Source organism: Molothrus ater, chromosome 2, assembly GCF_012460135.2.
Source record: "Molothrus ater isolate BHLD 08-10-18 breed brown headed cowbird chromosome 2, BPBGC_Mater_1.1, whole genome shotgun sequence".
Taxonomy (NCBI): domain Eukaryota; kingdom Metazoa; phylum Chordata; class Aves; order Passeriformes; family Icteridae; genus Molothrus; species Molothrus ater.
This window is the reverse complement of record NC_050479.2, coordinates 93086934-93098855: the sequence shown is the minus strand read 5'-3', so window position 1 is coordinate 93098855 and position 11922 is coordinate 93086934. Positions and strand designations below refer to the sequence as shown.

At 40.3% G+C, this 11922-nt stretch overlaps 1 long non-coding RNA gene across 1 annotated transcript in view; it reads right to left on the bottom strand.

Annotated features, from left to right (window-relative positions):
* Positions 1–2959: 2959 nt before the first annotated feature.
* LOC129046609 (uncharacterized) overlaps positions 2960–11922 on the bottom strand; it is a 557334-nt gene continuing 548371 nt past the window's right edge. The window contains exon 2 of the long non-coding RNA XR_008508226.1: positions 2960–4443. This is a non-coding gene — a long non-coding RNA (uncharacterized LOC129046609). The remainder of the gene's footprint in view (positions 4444–11922) is intronic.

Here is an 11922-nt window from a genome sequence, read left to right as displayed (position 1 = left end):
TTGTGACTGCACCCCTGCCCACAGATAATAGATAGCATGTGAAACAAATCTCTGCGAGGAGCTCAAGTCTGACTGCTTGGCTCTGAGGATGTGGCAGGTGCAGCTGATGTGCAGTGTTCCCCTGCTCATTGCTTCTCAGATAAATCTGATGGCACCTCTAACCTTCTGGGGAAGCCTTCCACATCTGAGAGAGCACTCTCAGAACACAACTATGACTATTTTCATAGTGAGGAAGAGGACCTACTACTCTTCTGAAAAAAGGCTAGTCTCAGCCTTGGCTATTCTTAAAGGGAGTCTGCTCCTTTATACCTCTTTCCTTCACAGACAAGGTGGTTTCTACTTCAGAAACCTACACTGCCTGCAGCTAGAAAGAACTGTTTGCCTGATCCATGGAGATCATTTTGCAGGGAGATTTAGACAAGCCTGTTCTGAAATATGGGACTCAGCAAACTACAGATGATATATAAAAATTGGAAAATTTCAGTGATTCTTAGCGACATCCCATCAAAAAAGCAGATTGTCTTAGAAGCTTCAAATATAGCTTATGTGAAAGAAACTGGTGAATTCAAGCAGTATGGAATCCATTTTGAAAAGGTGAAAAGAAAACTTGAGAAGTGAGTCAATGATGAATTACAAACATCAGAAGAGGGTCAGATTTTTAAAGAAGGTGCCAGACATCTCCCAGAGAACTGTGCTTTCATTTAAAAGACTAAATAAATAAAAAAGTAGTAACTCTCTAATCCTTTTTCCCTATGAAGTTTTCAAAATGTAGGTAGATCACTAGAGGGTTTTTTAGACACAGTGGTTTTTTTTAGAGAAAGATACGTGATTTATTTCCTTCTGAGACCTTTGGAGACAGGAGCTTGGTGGGAGAGAGACATGTGAAGAATGCCAGACAAACCCTTCATGCTTCCCTCATGACAGCTAGGAGTAGTCTTCCTTCACTTCCTGGTTTGCAGAGATCCTACATCAGCTGTCAATATTTCCCAGAGGGTACTGAGACAGTCCAGGATTCAAAAGGCCAGAGGCCTATTCACCGCCTTGGTGATCTTTGACGAATGACTTGAAAACTACTTGTGCCCAAATTCCTGGGTCTGTAAAACAAAAAGAGGAAACTACAAAGGCCTCCTTCCTCATCTCTCTGGGGTCTTTTGTGGCATAGAATGAGACAAGGACAAGCTTGTGTCCAACCTATATGAGTTTACAAGTGTTAAGTGCACGTCTGCATAGGCACACAGACATAAACATTTATGATTGCTCCCATTAAATTCATCCTTTCTTTCTCCAAGTCACAGAGGATAAATGCACGCCTGCACATCCTCCATCATTTTCTACAGCCCACATTTCCTTCCAAACACAGCGCTCTGTTCTGCTGCACAGAGCAGCCACGTCACTGATAGAAACTTCCAGTGTTCCTCCCTCACCTATTTTATCTGTCAAAGGCTCATTAATACATTCTACATAAAGGTCCCTACCTACAATAATATTGCTGTTCTGCTAAGCAAAGATTGATGTTTACAGGGGAGCGGTGCCATATTGTCAAAGGTTTATTACTCTTAAGAAATCTGTTCCAGAGAATCAGAAAGGTATAGACAACTAACAACTTTTAAAGTAAGTGAATAAAGTGCATGTTGTGATTCACCATCTTTGCTCTTTTTTGTTCATATTGTTATTATCATCTCTGTTTGCTAATTTGCAGGGTGTCACTGTCACACAAGAATTTGCCAGATTTTCTTACATTAATCTTGTGTGTTGCCCTTTATTGCTCAGCTGTTTTGAGGCACAACAATGAGATAGCTCTCTAAAAACTGGTACTTTTTAAATTGCTTTCTGCTCAGAAGCAGGGGGTAGGTCCTGTACCTGTTGGCACAATTGCTGAATCAAAGCCTGCCAGCTACAGAGCTGTCTCCAAAACTCTCATCCCCTATCAAAGCATCACGTGTTCATGTAAAAGCACTGCCAAGGTTTGGATCATTACCCAGAAACAATTGTCAATAAAATAGCATTAGAAACAAATCAAAGCACCAATAAAAGATATTCGTTTCCAGATGAGGTCTGTGTGCCAATTAAAATACTTCAAGATCTATGTAAGAAGAGATTATTTGACCATTCAAAAAGCATAAGGAAGAAAACCAGGACAGAGGGGAAAAAAGAGAAAGGGAGCATCAAGGGAAAACTGATCTCTGCATGGGATTGCTGTTCAGAGGAACCAATTTGTGTTGATGAGTTGGACATTTAAGAACTGATAGCATGTTGTGCTGTCTAATATGACATTGGTGGCAATGGGATTTCTTCAGCAGCAACTTTATTCACTAAGATCCAAGTACCAGATAATGAACTGCACAGATAGGTAACATTTCTCTGTGTCAGTGTTAGAGGCAGCAGGTTGTCAGCTGAGTTTTCTCTGTTCCAAGGCTGAAGGCTGGGAGGGAAACCAGTTGGTTGGTTCTTTCAGGAACTTTCTACACACTATATATGCTTCTGGCAGATGCTGGGGCTCACAGAGCATCCAAGCCCTCATGGGCTTTTCCTCTGAGATAACTTGGCCTGTTAAGGTGTGATGGGTGATGTGCTAGGAGTCCCTGCTCCCCAGGAAGCTACTGGAGCCAGCATCTCCTTACCTCTGCTGTGCAGTGCAGGGCAGTGCCCACACTTCACATTGCCACCCTGTGACCTCTCTGCACTGTCCCAGTATCCCAGTAAAAAAAGTGCTGGGTGTGGAGTTGCTTCTTGTGAAACACAGGCTGCCTCACAACTGCTTACTTGCTTACTCTAAGCACAACAAAATCACATCAGGGATATGAAGGTGCTGTATCTTACAGATGTGGTGGGCTTTTTTTTTGTTTGCTTTTTTTGTTTTTTTTTTTTTTTTTTTTTTTTTTGGTTTTTTTTTGTTGTTTTTTTTTGTGGTTTTTTTTTTGTTTGTTTGTTTTGGTTTTTTTTTTTTTGGTTTGGTTTGTTTTTGGTTTTTTTTTGATTACTCTCCTGCCCCCTCATCACAATTGTCTTGGGTTTTGTTTATTTCAGAGTTTGCTCACCACTAATGGCTAAGCCAGAGGGGGAAAAACACATAATCTTGCTAAATCATTTCAATCTATCTGCCTGCTACTCTTATGGGGTAAATCTAGCATTTCAGATAGCAAAAAAGGCTGAGAAAGTGTAACCAGTAATGCCAATTTCAGGGGAAGAAAACTTCAAGAAATAAAAAAGCCAAACCCCAGCACATCAGAATGAAATAATTGAGCCATCTAATTGCCTGCACTGAATAAACTGTGAAGCAGGACCAGTGGTGATAATTTCTAAAAGATTTAGTTTTAAAATATTAGTAATACAGATAAGGGATTAACATTAGGACTGTAGGTGACTAATCTTGACTGTGCCTTTTTTAACAACCGCACTGCTACCACCATCATAAAGGAAATTAGCAGTGATAATTAGATCAAATCCTTTATGTCAGTAATCCCACTTGAAGATATTTTCAGAAGGTTGGAGGTTTAAGGCAATTTCCTGTGTGTGTCCAAGACTCATTAATTAATATTGATAGTTAATGTATTCCAGGCTTACATTTATTTCTTGGTTATACTCAGAGCTGTGCCCAACTAACTCATTTGAGATAATAGTTTAGTCACACTAGAAAATAACTGTCCATTCAGCATCAAAAATTATCCAGCAACAAATCAGAGACCTATAAAATTGTCTTATGTATCAGAGAATTGGGTTTCTCTGTATCTAAGCAATTTATGTTTTCTTTTTTCCTTCCCATGGAATTACCTTTAAAACACTGCATTTAAAGTGAAATTAATCTCATGTTGTGACAATATTTCCCCCAATGACTGATAGTGCTTCTCTCATTAAGATTTCTTCCCTAAAGATCCATCTCTACATTCCTGAAAATAAACATAATGTCATTTCTTTCTTTTTTAATAATTTTAAACACCTTTATGTAGAGAAGGGAAGAGGGGAAAAAGGAGAGATAGAGAACATATTCCAGATTCAGAACATCCCCACCCCCATAAAACAAATAAAAGTAGAAGACTAAAAGTATATGACTCAAAAACTTCACAACTATTGAAGTCAATTGTATGATTCTGAGGGCTTAAACAACTATTCTGCCATGGTCCCTTCATGTTTTTGTTCCTAGTGGTTGAAGGTCCACGAACAATCAGGAGGTACAATCAGGAGACCTTTACTATACCCTTAGCTCCTTATTTCTGGGCACCTCAGTAGGGCTAGACTAAACCACAAAAATCAAAGAAAAGAAATTATTGTTTGGTTAAATCCCAGTTTGCCTATCTCAAACCTCCTGCTGAGGTGCTGTTCAAATTCAGATGAGGAAAAATATTTCAAGGTTCTTGGAAAGAAACCATACCACAAGAACTACCTTTGAGAGCTGTACTTTGCTGATCGTTCACCAGTCTGACAAAAGCAGGAATGGCCACTTACCTGAAAATAAAAAGAGAAAGAAATATCCATGATTATTCATGTTTTTAAAGGAAATTACACTTCCTACAAAATGAGGAAGAATAGAGTAATTGTCTTGCACTGGCAGACTGCATGTGGGATGCTCAGGGCTGCAAAGGCAGGGAATCAGCCCAAACAGACAAGGGAAGAACTGTAGAATAAAGCCAGGGCTGAAATAGGGAAGGATGAGATTGGAAACCATTAGATTTGTAGACCAGTAGCAAAATAAGAAGACATTTTTCTGCCTGCAGTGATGTTCCAAATAAAGGCAGCAGTCACATTCTCTGAGGTTTCCTTCCTATTTTCTGCCTTTCACCTATTTCTGCTATGAAGATTTTCCTCCAATGTACAGGTTGAATGTGCCTCATTCTGCAGATTGAAGGATTTCATCTCTGCAATACATGTTAAATTCAGTGAAATAATTTATAAATCCTTTCATGACATTCTTCTCCTGCCTCCTCTCCATCAAGAAAACCAAAGAAAGAAAGTCTGAGGAACCTGCAGACAAATTCCTTTCTGTGCAACTTGTGTACAGTCCTATTAGCAGCAACACAGCAGGCCATTGATTGGGGAGGGAAAAAAGGCTTTGTTTATGGGAATGGATTTTAGTCCTCCTGGTGATAGTTTATTTCATTGGAATTTTTGCAGAGTTGGCTATTACACTGATGGAAACCCTCAGAATGGACTAATTTCAAAAGGGGTGGGGTAAAAACAAATGGCAGTGCTTGTTTTTTTGAAAAATATTGTTATTAAATAATTTGAAACACATTGATAAAATGTGCCTGAGAGTTATGCTGCAGTAATTTATAATACAAATTAATTTTCTATTGACAAATAGCAATTTAATCCAGTGACTAACTTCACCAATGTGAATTCCTCTGCTGTTTCTGCAGTTTCTCTTTCTTTTCTTTTTCTTTTTTTTTTTTTTTAAGACATAATATATAGCATATGAAGCAGGATACGTGCTGGGATAACCAGATGCTGTGCTGATACTGGCTTCAGACTTATTTTCTGCCTAATCTCCCTAAAGAATACACAACTGGGAGTAACCTAACCAACTCCCTTATCATCTTTAAGAATGGATCAACCCTGGGAAGTATCCACAGTGAATCCATTCTGCATATATATTTGTTTTCAAGTTAAGCAGTGTCTTTTGCATACCTGAAGTCACCCTGTCTACCCCTATCCCAGGAAAGCCCCATGGCCCCATGGCGACAAAACCCAACACAAATCCCCAACTTTCTTGAAATTAATTCACCTAGATGATTTAAAATAGAAATGAGATCATGATCTTGTCCTTGACATATCCTTAAGGAACAAACAAAGGAGTGAATGCTTGAGCCACCCACTGTGCTGTCTAACCTTCTGCAAACACATCCTGAGACAGATGTACCCATCGACTGAGAGATGCCGAGCCCTCGGCAGTAACACTGCAGAGCTCCCAGCTGTAATGGGATACTGAGAAATCAGATCATCCTACACTTAAACTGATTTCTATCACTGATACTCTTTGTAGTACAGAAGCAGCATTAAGTGCAATAACATGCTGCTGCATGGTCACTTAATTCTAGAAGTAAATTCAATATTTGCTGGCATCCCCTATCCAAAGATACAAAGTGTACACATGTATTGTAGCTGTTAGTTAGAATTACCTTTGCAATGCCTCCTGGGGAAAACCAGACCAGCTTAGGCATCTATCTGGGAAGAAGGGATTGTCATTCTCACCCTGTACAAAATTGTTTACAGATTGTTCTGTCGCTTGCTTTGTATTGCCATTATGGCCCATTTGCTGCCTTGGGCACTTGTGGGTTTTCCTACAAGAAATAAGAGAGGCCTATTCCCATTGCTTGCAATATTTTCGAAGAAGGAGCTGGGGTAGAACAATGGAAACAAACACAATGTCTTTGTGACACCACTTGCATGTAGTTAGAAGGAGGTAAGGAACAATGCCAATGTTCTTCTGATGTCTCCAGTGGAAAAAGATTTCTTAGGAAAGCTGTCTCTCAAGTGCACTATCCAGAGCCCCATTAAGAACTCCAAAGTTCTTCCTTCAAGATACAATTTTACCAATTTATTTTGAAGCTTTCTTTTCTGGCTGAAGGAAGTATGAAGAGGAAAATACGAATACAAAAATACTGGAGACATACAAATTTGGTTTTAAACTTCTAAATGGGTTCAGTTAAAATTCACTGGGTTCAGGACAGGATAAACATTGATAGAGATTGTCTGACAGGTGTTATCTTAAAAAGCAGACCTGAGTGACAGAATATCTGGGAGCTGTGTTCAGTGTTTGCATTGGCTCATTTTGTGACCTTAGCTAAGCTTGTGCCCTGTCCTGCTAAATGATAGTCATCAGGACAGTTCCGCCATTTGTTAAGTCTGTTAGGATGTTTCAAGAGATGAAAAGTACTGGGACACAGTAGAGCCATGACAAAATCCACCTTCTAACTCAAAGTATGGACACAAACTTTGGTGGCATTTATTGGGAAAAGGATCTCCCTCAATTTCTCCTAAGGAAGCTGTTCCACTTCAGTTAAACAAATATTACTTGCCCAGAGCAAGATTGAGTGTAACTCTATCGTAATTAAGGCTTCCAGTTCTTGTTTCAGGGAAATGAGCGCAATTTTACATCTTCAGTTATTCTCCCCACTCCTGTAATGAAAGTTTCCCTAATTCAATTCAAGCCTGCAAACATCTGCAGGGTAGGTGACACGAATAACATTGCGTTTTGCAGCAGATACACGTCTTGTCAAAAATACTTCCTCCAGCTCTTGTTCCAACACCATCTGTGGGAGAAACTTGACTGAGTTCATTGTGCCTCTACAGAAATACCAGTGGCTGAGTGTGGTGGTGGCTGAGAGAGACAGTGACACAGAGTGCACCCTGACATCCTTGTGCCAGGGCCAGGCTCTCCCTGAGGTTTCCTCTCCACAAACTGACCTATCCTTTCACCTGCTTAGCTGGAGAATCTTGATGAGAAGAGAGTCCGCAGTGGGATGGCTGCAAATGTAATGCAATCAGAAGATAATGACTTCAGAAGGAGAGGGGAGGGAGGGGATAATCAGCAGAGGCAGATGAACTCCCAAGATATAAAAAAAAAGACTTTTTTTCATGCAGATGTCTCTAGTAATGAAGAATGAGAGAAGAGGAATACTGAAAAATAGGTGAAATGGAAACTGATTTGTTTCTAAATAGCACGATTTCAGAGTATTCTATGGGGTGTAAGTTGCTTCTTAAACTAAGAGTGTCTGAAAATACCCGACAAATTCAGACCTCTCAGCCATCCTCTCTATATATATTATACTCATATCCATACCACAATTTAGAGTTAGCTAGGTGGGAACTGGGGACAGGAATATAAAATATGCAGGGAACATCCCTGTCTCCCTTCAGGCTCAGGTTGAGCTAGGTGTCTATGAAAATATTATGCAAATGTGACAGTGTTTTCTTTGGGCAAGCCATTTAACTGGAGCTTTCAACACCTCAGAAGCCTGGAGACAAAGGGTGCGGGTAATGATAAATGCAATTTATTTACAATGAGCCTAAAAGAGAAGGTGTAGGCAGCTGCTCCTACAGGTGATCTCTCCCCTGCTCACCCTACACACTCAATCACAGACTTCAGCCTTTCCCTCATGATGCCTACATGTTTCCTGGGGTGAGCGGTTTCCAGGGATCATTCTACTCAGAGAACGATCTCTCCCCGTTCAGATTCTGCATTTTGTATTCAGATATGTGACTTCCACAGGCAAGGAGCTTTAACTTCAAAACAGTAAATGACCCGACCTTGGCAAGCCTCATAAAAATTCTGACTCAAGGTTCAGATCTGGAAGAACCTGTGAAGATTTTCAATCCCTTTGATGAGAAGCTAGGTATGGGTGCAGTAATACATCACTCTTCTACAAATCTTCTCTAGCCTAATTGTATCAATACTTAATGGCAACAGCTCTAAACAGTACACCTGCACTGCTGGATGTGCAGCTACCAAATCTAAAAACAGACTGCTAGGTACCACAGGGGGCTGCCGTGCAAAAAAACCAACCAAATAAAAAAAAAAAAAAACCCAAAAAACAAGACAAAAGTCTTCCAGCGCACATTGCTAGAGCCCATGTTGTGGCTGATAAAATTAGAAGCCTTGACTTCTCAGGTGGTTTTATACCTCTTCTTTCATCCTTCTGTGTACTTGAGTATAGGTCTTAGCACCAGCACCCTGAACAATTCCACCACGCCTCCATACACTCTGCCTCTTTTCATTCCCTCAGCAGATGAAGTAGCTAAGCTATTCTCCTTTGCCTGCACTAAATGCCTGCTCTGTTAGAGAGTGCTGGCACACTTGCATCAGCAAATTAAGCTGGGATGGCTGAGAGCATTATGGCCTGCAGCTCTCCATCAAACCTCTCTCCCAGAGATTTCAGATTCCACATAAGGGACAACCAAACAGCTCCTGGGTCAGCTGCTGCACTTTACAGCTCGCTCGATTAGCATGAATCAAATTGATGTCAGCTTACTTTACCAGGATGGCTGTAAAACTGTTCTAGGCAAGGGGCTGCTTCATGAGCCATTCAGCTGTCCCTGCTGTGGGGTGGCAACATCTGGCAGAAGCTCAATGCTGAAACCACTTGCCCCCCACAAACTTCATTAGTTGCTGAGCGAATGAAAAAAAAAATCACAGCCTGTTCCATCCCAGAAATAGCTGCTGTATGGGAGGAATAGCAGGTGAGGTGACCTCTATACAAACAGGCTTCCAAAGTATGATCAAACATTGAAAAGGTGTAATGAAGTAGGTTACTCTTTATAATTATTATTACCTCTGAGATCAAATACTCTCTTAAAAAAAATTAATCCTTTTTAATTTGTTTTAAGTAAAACCATTGCTTATAAGTACGCCAGTGGCATGACTAACTATGCAACAATTTTATGCCAAGGCACTATTAAAAATGGCTTCTAGTCTAAAGTCGGTCTAATAAAGAGTTAATAAATCACTTGGTCTCAAAAAAATATTACTTAAAATTATAGTTTACTGAAAAACCTCACATTACTTTTTATTAATACCACACAAAGTAGTTGTGTAATTAGAAATTAACTCACAAGGTGACACAATTTACTTGACAATGATGCACAGGATTCATATGGTACTTAGCATCCCCAAAAGATCCCAAAACAATGTATTAAAAAATGTGCTAGGATCCAAGTGTTGCTACATTCAGCCCAGGATTTCAGCCAGCTCTGGGCTGGAAGCAGTTAAGCACTTATAGTACATCAGCACTCTTCAGGGATTTAAGAAGGATCCTGAAGAACACAGCGCTGAACTCAAGGAGGGAGGCAAAATAATATCATTCTTCAGAAATATGGTTGGGACACAGGGGTTCATATTGTTTTATTCACAATAAATTATGATGGTACTTTTCCAAGGTTGAAGATTATCATTACCTGCAGCCTAAGCTGTGTCAGTGATGTGACCTCTCCTCCATCTCAGGGCAGGGTTTCTGCTTATGGATGTCTTTGTGCAATTCCTTGTGGTAGTGTGGCGTTCCTTGAAAAAGACATGATTGACTGACTACACCCAATCTCATCTAGTTTACAGAGATTGATTAAATTAGAGTCAGCAATAATGAAATTAGAAGTAAGACAGTTATGACTCTCATGGAAGGTGCACTTCCATCCTGTTACTGTACAGGGAAAGTGCTATCAAGAAAAAAATAATTCTGTGGGCTTTGGAGCCCCTTTCTTCCCTTTTACCTTGTAGTGCTTGAAGTGCACCTATTGTAGTTTATTAAGGCTGTGTGATAAGTAAATTAAAAGCCTCTACTTTGGCTTCATTTTGCAGAGGATAAAGACACACAAAAATCAGTAAGTTTGGGAAGAACAGGCAAAATCATCTCATCTTCATACTCATTTTAGCAAGTAACTCATCTATCACACTTGGAAATAAACAAATTTAGATTAAAAATCTTTCTGGGGACAGAGCACATCTTTAAAAGGAAACAAATCAGCCAGATCACTGAACTCTACCCTGGACAAGTAATGCTCCACAGTGAAGAAGCTGGTGTTGAGATTTGGCTGGAAGTATCTCTGTCTGCTCTGCTGAAGGACAGAGCCAGGAAGTGATCTCTAGTGGATGCTATTAAAAAGAACTCACCCTGCACACTCAATGCTGCAAATTATGTCCCTGCCCATGTTTGAAGGACCACAGGTCATGCCTAACCACACTTGTAAGAAAGTGGGAAGAAGGTTGTAATGGCTTGAAAAAAAGAAATAATTTGCAAGTACTTAGCCCTGAAATGAAGAACAGACTGAACAGATTTACAGCTACAAATGATTCTATCATACTTTAGAATTTTTTTAATAAACCATTTCCATCCCTTTTTAAAGTCACAAAATTAAAGGAACTAAGATATGTCTTCAAATGCTTCAGCTTACAAACTGGAACCAGATTCTGCAAGCTAAAATTGGTCCAGTGTGAAATTTGTTCATCTATGGTTTCCTTCAGAAGTTTCAAACACAGTGTTTAAATGCAAGAGCCTCCCAGTGAGGTGTATGTTGTAAAAGCTTGAACAGTTTGGATGCAACTCCAGAGTCACCTGCCATGTTTGTTTCCTCGCTCGCCTGAATGAATCTTTAACTCCTCAAAGCAAATCTTGAGTGCAGGTATTGCCAAATGTGAATGCAAAATTTGTTGCCAGTGAGCTTTACCTGAAAGCTACTCTTTCTACAAACCTTCCTCATCATAAATGTGCTCACTGGAATAATCACGGGATATGGATGCCAAGAGAGTATCAATGCAATCAAGACAAATTGGTGAAAGAACTGAGAAAGCTACTTGACAGCACTCATCCAGCTTGGATAAAGACTACTTAAACATTCCCCCTGCTTTCCTGCACCACAGGAGGTCCCTTGGCACCAGAGTGCTTGTGCTCTGCCTCACACAGCGCCGTGCCCCCCACGCCTCCGCCGCCGACCGCGCGGGGCTCGGCTACCTGAACTCAAACATCTGCTGGCTGGCTGCAGCTGGAGGCTTTTATCACAGCTGCACACCAGCCGTGACAGACGGATGGGGGACACGTTTATCCAAAATGTTACATCTTTCCACTGTCATCTCAGCTGGGGAGTTCAGCTCCCCAATTCCACTCTGCAGTGATATCAACCATAGGCCGTCAGGGCAGATCGAATGCAGGAAGCCTTTAGGAAGAGTTGAAAATTGTAATAAGGATATTATCATGAATCAGCTTGGGATTGATTAAACACTGTGTCATTTTGGGATAGCTCAGCCTCTGGGCCACGGCTGTCAAAATGAGAAATATGGACTAAAAAACCTAAAAATTGTTTTAAGCTGAAGCTGAATATAGTTATGAAAGAAACAAAATGATACAACTGCCAAAACCAGCAAGAGCTTCAAAGCAGACACCTAGGGCATTTTAGGTCTTATATAAGATGTCCTCAGGCACTTGACAGGTCTTTTGCCTT